Source organism: Triticum aestivum, chromosome 1A (assembly GCF_018294505.1).
Source record: "Triticum aestivum cultivar Chinese Spring chromosome 1A, IWGSC CS RefSeq v2.1, whole genome shotgun sequence".
In the NCBI taxonomy this organism is placed as follows: Eukaryota; Viridiplantae; Streptophyta; class Magnoliopsida; order Poales; family Poaceae; genus Triticum; species Triticum aestivum.
Window position 1 is genome coordinate 5,766,260 of NC_057794.1, and position 13,303 is coordinate 5,779,562.

The 13,303-nt window shown below is 43.7% G+C and overlaps 1 long non-coding RNA gene across 1 annotated transcript; it reads left to right on the top strand.

Annotated features, from left to right (window-relative positions):
• The first annotated feature begins 267 nt into the window (after positions 1 to 267).
• On the top strand, positions 268 to 782 carry LOC123063226 (uncharacterized). Its single transcript, XR_006430222.1, has 2 exons — positions 268 to 419; positions 511 to 782. It is a non-coding gene; the product is annotated as an uncharacterized lncRNA (long non-coding RNA).
• Positions 783 to 13,303: the final 12,521 nt, after the last annotated feature.

Sequence of the window (13,303 nt, forward strand, 5' to 3'; positions counted from 1 at the left end):
GACGTAAACGTACACCGGAAAGTACTTGGTGTACGGGACCTGTTTCAACAGAGAGCATTCATTTCCTCCTTATCTTGAATCTCTAACAATATGGACCGGCATGCTGGGGGGGGGGGGGGGGGGGGGGGGGGGGGCTCTCCGTCTGCCCACGTCCCTCGAGACACTGAACATTGACAGCAACAGGGGGGGGGGGGGACTCTCCGTCTGCCCACGTCCCTCGAGACACTGAACATTGACAGCAACAGGGGGGGGGGGGGGGGGGCAGCATCGACTAGAAATATCAAGATGCCCAGCTTGAAGATATGCTACACGTCTTTCTATCTTTGGAAAATTAAACAACTGCAGTCAGCCGTCCCATGGGATGTACCATGGCAAAACGACTGTACAAGTTTGTTCTCCATTATTTTCAATGTCATACGGTATAAATCTTCGTTTACATTAGTTTGTACGATTTTTTCTTTACCCTGTTGTACGAGTTTGTTAATCCAACATCATTTGTGATATATATAGTGATGGCACTTAAACCAAAGACGTGGAAAGAAATTCCAAAACTAGTCCATGAGAGGTGGGAGTCTGTTCAAGAAGCCAGGTTGGAGGCTGCTCAAGAAGCCAGGTAACTCAGAGCAACCCATGCAGGGGTTTAACAGGGCAGAAAGGGCAAGGATTATATTTGCTTCGAATAATGTTATGTCATGATTGTAATCATTGGGCTTTGTTGAGCTTTGATCTCTCTCTTGTTCAGATACTTTTAATCAATCGGCGAATCAATTCATCTCCGTCAACATAGTTTTGTCATCTTTACTTAGTTGAGAAGACACAGACATTTAACTTGCCGAGAAACTTTGTGAACTGTCATTTTATCTGCTTGGATACTGATGGTACCCGGCACCTCTGCTTGCTGGGGAGATGCCGGCGGCATGTCAAACTATCCATTTCGTAGGAGGAACCAAAACTTTATATCTTGCTGAGAAACTTTGCAGCACTATGTGGTTTGAAGCACAATGTGGCCTGATCGCTGATGGCTGCTCTGCTAGCTAGTGGAGTGGCTGTATGGCTGAGCTGAACTGTACTGTACTGCAGTCGCTCTCGATCGAGAATTGTTGGAGCCTGCATTGTGTAGGCCGACAACTTGGCATTGGGAGGAGCACCAATCAACCACATCCCAGATTCGAGGCCGAGACGATCTGATCTGGATTTAGTTTCCTGCTGGTCCTTTGGGCGTGTACAACAGAGTCAGCAGCAGTAGTCTTCCTGTTGGCTGTAGCCCAGTGTTCTAGTTATCTGAATAACTTGTTGTATGAAGGAGGACTTGGATGTAAGCTGCCGGCTGATGCAGCACGATCTGAAAGAGCAGGCTGAGGTTGCACAGTATGCACCGGTGTAGAAGCAATGGATGTCGTTCACTAGTAAGTATCATGTACTCCCTCTGTCCCAAAATAAGTGTCTCTGATTTAGTACAACTTAAGTACAAAGTTGTACCAAGTCCGTGACACTTATTTTGGGACGGAGGGAGTATGATTTTGTGAACTTCGATTACTTTTGGTGCTGCTTCAGTTGATTTACCGGTGTGTTTCTTTACAGTCTACTGTAGTCAGTCAGTCAACCCTCTGCTTTTATAGACTATTGTCATTAGTAGTTGAGTCATGTTTTTCTGCTATTTCTAAGAAACAACTTAGCAGGTAGTTACGTTAAACTGTAACCTGTTTGTTCAATTATTTAACCTAAAACAAGCACCTCCTGCTCTGTTAATAGCTAGCTTAATTAGCATTTCTCCAGCTTTAGCAGAAGCTGGGATGTATACTCGCACTTGTGAGCTAGCTATCTATGCGCATGTATCTAGTACGAACCCCGGTATTTGCTTGCTGAGTAACTTTTTCAACTGTTACTTTTATCTGCTTTGATACTGCTGGGGAGTTGGCGGTGTCGTGTCAAACCATCTATTTTAAAGCTTTAACTTGTCGAGAAATTGCCTGCAGGCTGTAGTTTGGGGCCTGCCCAAGGATGCTGTGAGTTTCTTGGATAATAAATATGCCTCCCTGATGGCGGCTCTGCTCTGCTAGAGTGCTTGGGGAATTTCTTGCGATTGCTTGTACAGCTCAACTAAACTGTAGTGCAGTCGCTCTCGATCGAGAATTATTTGGTCTCTGCTTCTGCAGTCTGAGTCGAGCATCACCGAATCACATGATATTGATTTTGTATTCTGCGGGTCCTTTGGGTGTTCGGTGTAGCCAGTGTTGTAGGTATCTGAATAATTTTCACGACATTACAAACTTAGACTGCCAAGAGAAAGGGTGTAGCTGTAAGCAAATTTTCACAGTGAAGATCGATTTTTCCTTATTTCCACCACATATTCATCTTGTTGAACGATCTGCACCTCTATTTTCAGATGAGGTCAAGTATTGTTGGTCTAGCTTCTTCTTCGGGTATACTTATATTGTGAATTAGTTCATCTCCTTCAACGTTTCCCATGTTTTGCTTCTTTTGTTTGCATCTAGTTCTCTTTTGGTGTTATTTAGTAGACCTTGGCCTTCAGCTACTTGTTGAGAAACTTTTGGAACTATGATTTCAATCATACTGATGGTACGCCGACAGTGCTGGTTACTGCCAGGGCCGCCTCCAGAAATTCGAGGCCCCGGGCGAAAACCAAAATGTGGCCCAAAATTTTAAACAGTTCACATAACAGAAGAATTATTATGCGTAAAGCATATTGTCACTTTATTATATAATTGCAAGTCTGTTTTATTTGTACCTTGTTAGGCATATATCAACACTAATGTTGAAAAGTCAAAAGGGATTGCAAGCAATGAACAAACCTCATGTTCTACCAAAAAGGAGCATCTGTCTAGTATTTCTTGAAATAAAATCTTCAATCATATCTTCGTTGCAAAAAGGACCTTCACTGGCAACATTACCATCATCAATTTATGCATCATGAGCCTCAACCTCTGTTGCATCATCATCACGAGCATCACCAACATTAACATCTGTAGTTTGATTTGCAGAATTATATTGGGGGTCTTTCACCAAATATGTATCAAGGGAACCTGTTAGAGATTGAGCCTCCACTTCAAGTCTTTGTTTCTTCTTACGCTTTGCAATACCAGTTTCATGCTTCCTAAGTCTAGTAGACATGATGAAGACTTAGAAAAAAAATACCTAACAAATTATAAGTGATCATTGATCAAACAGAATCTAATTATTTTCTAATAGTAACAATCACCAGATGAATAGTTCATTCGTATACAAGAAAATGAACTGAAAATAGAACCTTGCACTTGGAGATTAAAACACACTTCGTAGGTCCTGATTGAAGTGACGAACGAACCACAGTCCACGGCTGTTGCGTCTTCATGCAGCAAGACGATCAACAATAGGAATAGATCGGAGGTAACTGCACTGGCGCCGGCACGACTGCTAGGGCCTTCGTCAATCCCCGATCGCCGCTTGCGAGAGGCGAGACGCTGCTTGTTCGTCTGCAATCGCTGGAATCAGGCGATCTGTATCCAGTCTTGTCATCGTGCTATTGGGCCTCCAACCTTCTTCTCTGGAATTGTGTTATTTGGGCCTCCCGCACGTTAGTTTCCTACTTTCCTTATCTGGTTTTTGTAGCGATCTTTTAGCGGCAGGGAGGCATCATAGTACGAAGGGTTTTTCTCTCGACGGGGGCCCCACGATTTTGGCGGCCCTGTGCGGTCGCTCACCTCGCTCCCCCTCATTGACGGGCCTGGTTACTGGGGAGGTTGAGTCGAACATCTGGAACTCCTACACGCCTATTCTGATCGATTGCTTTGATTTAGCACATGGAATTCCTTCGATTTCTTTCCAGCATTGCCCGCGGGAAGCCAACAATCTGGCACATTTTTTAGCTAGATATAGCTATGAGCAAGGTAGTAGTTTTGAGTGGGTGGATGAAGCACCAAACTTTTTGTTATCGCATGTACTATTTGATGTAACCTTGCCAAGAGATGAATAAAGTGCCATGAGGCTTTCCCTTCAAAAAAAAATCTTTTGGCAAGAGGAAATAATAAAGCTACAACTTGTTGAGAAACTTACTGCACTCTGTAGGGGGTGCAGAAGGATGGTGTGAATTTCTTGCCCTGATGGCTGCTCAGCTCTGCTCTGCAAGAGTTCTAGGGAATACTGGCTCGTGATTGCTTCTACTCCCTCCGTTCCTAAATATTTGTCTTTTAAGGAATTTCAAATAAACTACCACATACGGATGTATATAGACATATTTTAGAGTGTAGATTCACTCATTTTGCTCCGTATGTAGTCACTCGTTGAAATGTCTAGAAAACAAATATTTAGAATCAGAGGGAGTACAACTTAATTGTATTGTACTGCAGTCACTCTCGACCGAGAACTGTCGTTCAAAGACTATGCATGTTAAGTTCTTCTATTACTTCAAAATCGGTCACTTTGGATCATATTCAAGACTAAACAATATCAAATGGCATTGTCGTTCAAAGTCCAACTACTCGATAACTCATTCCGCAACTTCTCGCCTTCTTTTAGTATGAGTTTTCTTCAATGGAACACAATATTTCTGTTCACTTTATTTCTTACTATAAGACCGGAGACAAAAGCTGCATGCAAGTAGAATAGATGATCACGTGATTCTGCAATCTAATCAGAGACACGATAAACACCTCCTCAATGACTTTTTCAACACATATCTCATGCTCACAACTGTTTTTATATAACAAAGACTAGATATATGGAAGCCCTATATATACGCCCAGCTTAGGATGTCAGAGTGCGAGAAGAATTCAGATTTTCTTACCTCTTTAGCTTCAGCATATCTAAGATATTGGAGGAAAACAAAAAGGTCCGGGTAACATGTACATGCTTCTAAGCATTGTGGCATGATGTTTCTGACCAAGAGCGATGTCCATTGATTGCTGTGTAGTGGGCCTCCCCGTATAGCTCTGCTAACAGTATGATTAGTGGATGAATCGGAACGGTCCGTAGATCAAAGCAAGAAAAGTTTGCTCTAAGTTTGACCATAAACTTCACATTAAAAACGACGGTCCTATCGATGCACTATGCATATTCATGCTTGTTTATACATAAGATCTCTGCTGCATTGCAATGAGCGCTCTTAGCATTCCAAGAGAACAACAGAGCCATGCCGTCAAGTGAGTGAAGCAAACAATGGAACCTACCTGGCCTTAGCTTTATAAGGAGTTTCGCCAATGTATCACGTGGCACACAGTAAATCCACGGCTCCTCGAGGACCACTTCATGGAAGATGCCCCAGATGTGGTAGATGTTCGCAACCGCCATGGTGACCCAGAAATTGAAGAAGATTATTGTAGTGTGAGCAAAGCCGGCGTCGACTCCTATCAAAAAAGTTCTAGAGGAATTGAAAAAATAATTTTTAATAACGATAGAATAAAGGGTACAATAATTTGACATTGAATCTGGGTAGCATGGAAAATTTGAAACCGTGTTTGAGTTCGCCTCATCAAGTTCATATGAATGGACTACGTATTAATTATGATCAGAGTACGCATGAACTTTAGAGTTTTTCTCGGTGTTAGGATAAATTTCAGAATTAAATTCTTGTTTTTGTGCAGCAAAAGAAGAAGAGATGTGTCATTGACATGTGGCCCCGTGCGTGCCGTCCAATGAGTTGACTTGTGTTGTCAGATCACGAGCGCCCGATCATCTCGGCCGGCTTGTAATGGCCACATTGAACTATCATGATACACCAATGTTGCCTCGCTTATAGCAACAACCGTTCGCTCGTTGCACGATACCTCCCAGTAGTGTCGCTTGTGCGTCCTTGGGTCGTAGCATCGCCATCCTCATTGTCAGCCTTGCAGTGCACACCATCATCCTTGCAGTACCGTGTTAGCCATTGAAGTACTGACACATGCTTGGCTTGCAACATCATGCGTCACCGGGTCGTAGCACCGCCATCCGCATCGTCATTGTTGCACTGCACAACATCGTCCTTGGAATATCGTGTCAGTCATTGCAGCACCAGGATGTGCTTGGCTCGTGATATTGTGCGCCGTCGGTCATAGCAGTGCCATCGTAGCCACTATCCTCCTTGCACGTGCCGCCATCCTGATATCACCAGTTGTCATCGTTTGCAATACCACATGAAGTCCTTGCAACACCTGCACATCCGTGTTGCTTTCCTTGTAGCATATCACCGGTCCTTCAATGCACCGTTTGCCGCCATTTACAGCACCATACGAAGGCTTGCGACACCGGATCCTCCTCATTCGCCGCTTTCGATGTAGCACTATTGCAATCCATTGAAGCACTACTTGTCACCATCTGCAACACCCCACACCAGCCTTGCAGCACCGTCAGCCGGCTTGCAGCATCAACACGACCGACGGTGGTGCTGCATACAGCGCCCGACCTACAACACCGACGCTGCCTTTGCAGTTCAAGAATAACCTAGTTGCAAATGCAATTGCTCATTCAACTACTCAATCACAAGCTTCTTGCCGTTCAACTACTAAATCACCTACTTCTTGTCGTTCTTTTAATGTGAGTCCAACCGCAATATTTTCTTTCACATTTTTCTTCCTCTTGCAATGGATCATGGACTAACACATGCAAGTAGGATGATCACATAATTCTAGTCGAGTCACATGATTAAAAAGACATGATCAACATTTTTAATGGCTTGCTCAACACTTATCTCATGCTCACAATCTGTCCTTCCCCTCTCCACCCCACCCCAACTAAAAAGAGGTAATAACAAAGATACAAGATGTATATATAGAACTCTTAGGACGGTAAACCGAGTGTGGTGTGAATTTAGTTTTTCTTCCCTCTCTATCCGTCTTTGTATTTATGATATTGAAGGAAAACAAATAAAATGTATTCCTCGGCTACTCCCCTAGCCGTACATGATGTAAGAGTCCATCCGCCCCGCTGCTCCCTTTGTTGAATCTGAGATCATGTCTACGACACCGGACAACGAGGCAATGACGCTGGAGTTCAAGGCTATGCCCGATATTCATGGTCATGGCGATGAGCGTCCTGGTAGTGGATGAGGTGGTCGTAATCACCTTCGTCACATTTGCTATGGACAGGAAGACCAAAGACAGGTGTTTGCAGTTGGAGAGGGAGTCATATTTTGTGTATGTTAGTTGGCGAACTAGACAAGTGAACTTTGAATTGCCAGGTGGTCGTGAACCCAATGAGTAATAGTACAAAGTTGAGTTATCTATTTTGGAACAAAGGGATTAGGTCACATAACCCATATTATTTTGAAAGAAAAAAACCATTTTACCAAATTACTCAAAAAATCCCCATTAGCCTTCCTCACGCCACAATACCCATACTGTTTTCCACCGCTGCGTAGGTTGTCCGTGCAGACGTAGAGGGCCCCGTGTGCCCTGAAGAGGCCATCCCCAGAGCATGTACAGTCGGACTTGGCAAAGCTGGCCCCTCAAACACCCATGGACGCGTCCGGTCACGCTCGCGGGGCATCCGGATGGGCCCTCATATTTTGTTCCAGGCAACCACATATCTTAAATTTGGACTCTCAAATCCATGCAAATATATGCAGGTCGATCATGCAACACAATGTCACACGTAAATAACTATTGTTGATATCAAGCATACATAGCGTTTACATAAAATTTATTTAAAGTGCCAAACTTAAGCATTGCCTCCTTGGTTGCCATTGTGGATCCACATGTGCTCCACAAGATCATTGAGTAGCCGCGTGTGCACCTGTTGATCTCGAAGATTCTGATGCATCTACAAAAAGTTCATAAGCTGAGCCGCATCTTGATCTTTCAGGATTTCAACTTGTTCTCTGGGTGCTTCGAAATCATGGTTTGGGCTACACCATCACCCTCATCCTCGACAAATCATATTATGCAGAATAACACAACATGTCATCAACTGCCACAAAGTTTCTGATTTTCACATCATTCCAGCGCTCTGCAGGATTCCCCAACGAGTCTGAAGCCCACCAAATTCCCTCTCCACGTCCTTCCTAACCGCTTCCTGCATTGTTGCAAAGTGGCTTTGTTTATTGCCACTCGGCTCGGATATGGTCTTTACAAACGCCGCCCACTGAAGATAGATACCATCGGCAAAATAGTACCCCATTGCAAAGCCTCCGGAACACCGGAGATCGTTGATACCCCATTGCACGGTGTATTTGCACGGTGGTGATTCCCCATTGCAAAGCCTCCTGAACACTGGGGATAGTTGAAGCACGTTGATGTCGTTGTGAGAACTGGGCATTCCGAAGAAAGCATGCCAAATCCATATGTCATTTGATGCCACTGCTTCTAGTATGATGGTGGCCTCTCTGGTGTGACCTTGATACATTCTCCGCAGACATTTGGGCGGTTTTTTTCCATTGCCAATGCATGCAATCAATTGATCCAAGCATTCCTGGAAAACCTCTTGCCTCTCTAAAAGCCAACAACTTCTTCGTGTCCTGCGCATTTGGTTCTCCGAGATACTCCGGTCCAAACACCTCAACCACGGCGCGACAAATTTGTCAGTAGTTTTCAGGCACGTGCTCTCCCCCATCCGTAGCATCTCACCAACGGCGTCTGTAGCAGTACCAAGTGCAAGCATCCTCAGAGCAGTTGTGCACTTCTCCTTGGCCGAGAAAGAGAGTTGGCCGCAGCAACCCCTTCTCAGCTTGAAGTAGTTTCGTGTGCCTCCACTCCCTCCACAATGTGCAAAAACAATGGTTTCCGCATGCGAAAACGGCGACGAAACCATGGATCATCCGGGAAAGCAGGTGTGGGAGCAAACTAGTCATTGTGCAGTCGCTTTTCTCCGGACACCCTGTCCCAGTTTTTCACTCTTCTCCCTTTGATTGAGCCCTTGAAGTTGAGAATACTCTCCACTTGCCGGTCCATTTCCTTTTGCATGATCATGTGCACTTCTTCATTCGAATCCGATGAATCTAAGAACTCATCTTTAATTATTTGGTCAAGCTCCGTCGATCCATACTCCTTGTCGGTCAATTTAGCTAACAAAATCACAATAATTCCCATCGGTTAATTTTTCGAACACATCAAGCGCAAGGCGGAGCGGGAGAGTTGCCGGATGTACCACTGTGGTGTCTGGGTCAGCGACGACGTCCCCCGCGGCGAGGATAGGAGTGCTCTTCCAGAGCCGGCGGCGGAGAGCCTGGGAACAGCTACGAAGCTGCGAGCCGGATGGCGCGGAGGAGGAAGAAGAGAGGAGAGAGCAAATGGATCCGGCAGCACGGGGTGGATTCACTAGTAGAAAAAGGCCCATTTGTCCTGGTTCATAAGGCCCATTTGTCCTTGTTGGGGAACCGGGACTAAAGGGTCGTTACTAATGCCCTAGGCCTTTAGTCCTGGTTCTTATACAAACCGGGACAGATGGGCCTCCACGTGGCCGCTCCGGTGAGCCCAGGCAGGAGGGCCTTTGGTCCCGGTTGGTAGCACCAATCGGGACCAATAAGCTTCCAGGCGTCAGCATTTCAGCGGCTGTTTTCTTTTTGAAAGGAGGTGGTTTAGGAGTTTTGGGGGTTAATTGAGGTTGGTTTAGGTAGCTAATATAGAGATGTGTCCTCTCTTATCTCCGTGCTACTGCTACTGCTATGCCTAAACATGACTTAGATTGAAGTGAGGCAACATGTGGTGCATGTCGAAAGTAATACTAATCCTAACTTGATCAAGTTTGGATTGTACTACTTTCGACATGCACCACATGCATGTTGCCTTCACTTCAATCCAATCCATGTTCATTTCATCCACAGATATATAATAACTCTTCATGCTCGCATCATGCATCATCATAATAACAAGTCCTACTAATCATCATCATACAACTTCTACTCGTTATTAATAACAAGGCATACGATCATCATCCTGATAGTCATCGAACCAACCCTACTTTGTTCTTAGCACATGATCATCAGTATTAGGTAGGACCTAAATACCCTCTTTAAGGTAAAATAGCATAAAACAATATAGACCCCGACTCTCCATTATGGAGAATGGAGATCATCCTGTCTCCAATTCTCGCGCTTTGCTTCCTTTTGCTTCCAAGAACCTCCTTACGACTGTCCATACATTTTTTCCATTTATGGATTAGCATGTCTCCACTTCTTTGAGAAATCCGGTATGGACAGTTGAGATTCGTAGGATGACGTGGATATATGTTCAAAACACGAAGGCTGCCATTCTGATACATCAAATGAGGCACACAATCCTATGGGATTCTCTGTTGATAAACATAGTAATAACTTCATAGTTAGCAATGATGTACTAGCTTTAGAAGTATGCAAAAGATGCACGGATGTTGTAATAGTAAAATATCTTACCAGGGTATCTCGGTAGTTATCATAGTTCACACGTGCACTAGTGGCAGTATTGACCGTAATGTTGAGGAGTTTGATTGTAGATATTGTAATTCTCAATATCAGTACAAAATCCGACCAGATGATTTTTCTCCTGATAAGTTAATTCAGAGCCATCGGTGTAGTGAGTTTTGTCTACCATGTTCCGCACATTGTTTGAACAATCAAAATAAGTTGTCAATGGAAATAAGCTATCAACTATTTTGAAATAAACAATATAAATTAGCTAATAACTATGTTTGAGAAACTCACATAGCGGTAGAACTGGAGGCATATCAACAACGACCCAAATGTCCATATTGTCTTGCTCGATTTCAGGATCACCAAGATCCATGGTGACAGGCATGCCCTCATCAAAATCATACATCTTGCAAAATGCTTGCCAATTTTTGCAACCAAAATGGGTTACGCTCTCAGCATTATACAGATTTACTTCAAAATCCACATCATGATGGGTCCTTAGGTGAATTTTCTTCGTTTCCAAATTATCATGGTCTTCAAAATCCATCCTCTCCAAGACATAGCATCTTGCGTGGCATGGGATAAGCTATACTCGAATTGTAAAAGATGAAAATTACACGTTGAAATAGTTGAAGTCATGCTTAATTACGAAAAAACACTTGTCGCCGTTGCGTACCGTTTCAACATCGAAGGTCTCCTCGAGCTTAATGCTGAAGCGCCGATCATCATTCAGGTGAGGCCTGTCGCACAAACCTTGATCGTCGTGGCACCACCCGCACTCCCCCGGGAGACTTTCGTCGTCCGATGATGACATTTCCTACGTTCATAATTCAAAGATTAAACTTGTACAATTAAATATATGTACTACAAAAACTAAATTAGATCATTATTATTCATCACGTGTTGACTATCGGTTTGTCGAGTCTTTTCTTGAAAACTCTCAGCTCACATGGTGTATACATTCGACCGTTGGTGATGGTCGCTCCTCCATTTTTCCCCGAATGCATTCAACAAAATGTCTAGCACACGGGAACCAAGGAGAAGCGACGCCCACGACAACAGTCGGGATTCTTCGTCCTCTCATATATATGGTGGAACTCTCCCTCACTGATTCCTCTCTGACATTTACGACCGTCGGTGATGGTAGCTCATCCTTTCGTTCCCGAGTGCATTTCTCATATATGGTGGAGACTCGACAGACTTAAAGTCAAGCCGAAATATCGTTTAATTATCTTTCTAAAAGAGGATTTGGCTGGTCTCACCTCGATGTTGGAGGGGGTCGGTAGCGGGGACGACGGCGGGGATGATGGAGGGGCCGGGGGCTCATAGATTTCTGCGAAAACAAAAACCCTATAAGCTATCAACTAATCATATGCATATGTCTTCCATAGTGCTCTCCAATTTTAGCATTCAAAGTAGGAGTAGTTTTCCAATTTGAGCATTCAATAAGCAAAATCAAATCGCAAAATAAAGTAGTATTCAAATTAGGATGCATTCAATTATAAGCAAAACTACATCATCTCCATGCGTCCGTACATCATCGAATATTATCACTAATACACCTCGAATACTATCATACATATAGCATCACTAGTACATCTAGAACCGTAGCGCCCGACGGGTATCGGCGCGGGCGGTGGACACCTAAAGGAAAGGAACCATCATAGGATCATAGCTCTAGTGAGATCCCTGAAGAACCTGCCAGGTATTGTCGAACCTACCCTCCAACGCAACCATGTAGCGACGGACGTGCTGGTCCTCCTTGCTGACACGGTGACGTACCACCTCCGCGGTGTCCGGAAGCCTCGGCACGCCCACGCGACCGCCACCAAATAAGGATCGGGTCAACGACGGGCTGGCTCCTCACCAACCTACGCCGCCCGGAAGGTAGCACCTCCTAAAACCAGCCCGGCGGAGCCCAGTCCCGGACATGGCCCCTCTGATCAAGCCGGCCTCCTCCGCCGAGTCGACCACGAGGATGCGGGATAGGCATCGTCGACGTCGATGCGGGAATAATTGCTTTAACTAAAAAACAAACTAGTTCTATTAATTTCCTTACTATAAATAGAATAAAGTAGTACTTACTAAAAATAAACTAGCTAGTTTAACTAGTTCTATTATTTCTCTAACTAATTCTATTAAACACTTTCTAAGTAGTACTTACTAAAAGTTATCGGGGAGGGGGGTACGTATATCGACAACGACATACCCGATAAAAAAAATAAGAAGAGGAAGAAGAAGAAAAAAAGAGGAGAAGAAGAAAGGAATAGAGGAGGAGATCGAAGAAAAAAGAAGAAAAAAAAGAGGAGAAGAAGAAGGAATAGAGGAGAAGAAGAAAAAATAGAATAATATATTATTCTATTTCTTCTTCTTCTCCTCTATTTCTTCTTTTTCTACTTTTTTTTCCTTCTTTTTCATCTTCTTATTTATTTCTCCTCTTCTTCCTCTCCTCTTGTTCTTATTCTTCTTCTTCTTCTCCTTCTTCCTCTTCTTATTTTCCTTTTTTCTCTCCTTCTTTTTCTTCTAAATATATGAACATACATAAATGACTTTGATCATACACAATTTTTCAAATTCCTACACAATATGAACATATACATAAATTGACAAAGAAAATTCTATGAACAAAAAAATCATAAAAATTCTATGAACAAAATTACAACAGAAAAAAAACATAAAAATTCTATGAAAAAATTGACATATTCTTTGCATATGAACATACAAACATTTGCATATTCAATAATAATATCACCAAAAAAAAAATCTAAACTACACATCTAAATTACAACAACTAAATTAACTAAACATCTAACTACACATCCAAATTAATACAACTAAATTACAAATCTAAACTACACATATATATAGCTAGGGGGCGGGGCGGCAGCGGTGGTGGCCATTAAAGGGAGGAGGAGGAGGGATCGGGGCGGCGCTCACAGGGTGCGGGGCGACGGCGACGAGGAGGCAGCGTCGGGGCTAGGGCGGCGCGGGGCGGCGACGGCGTCG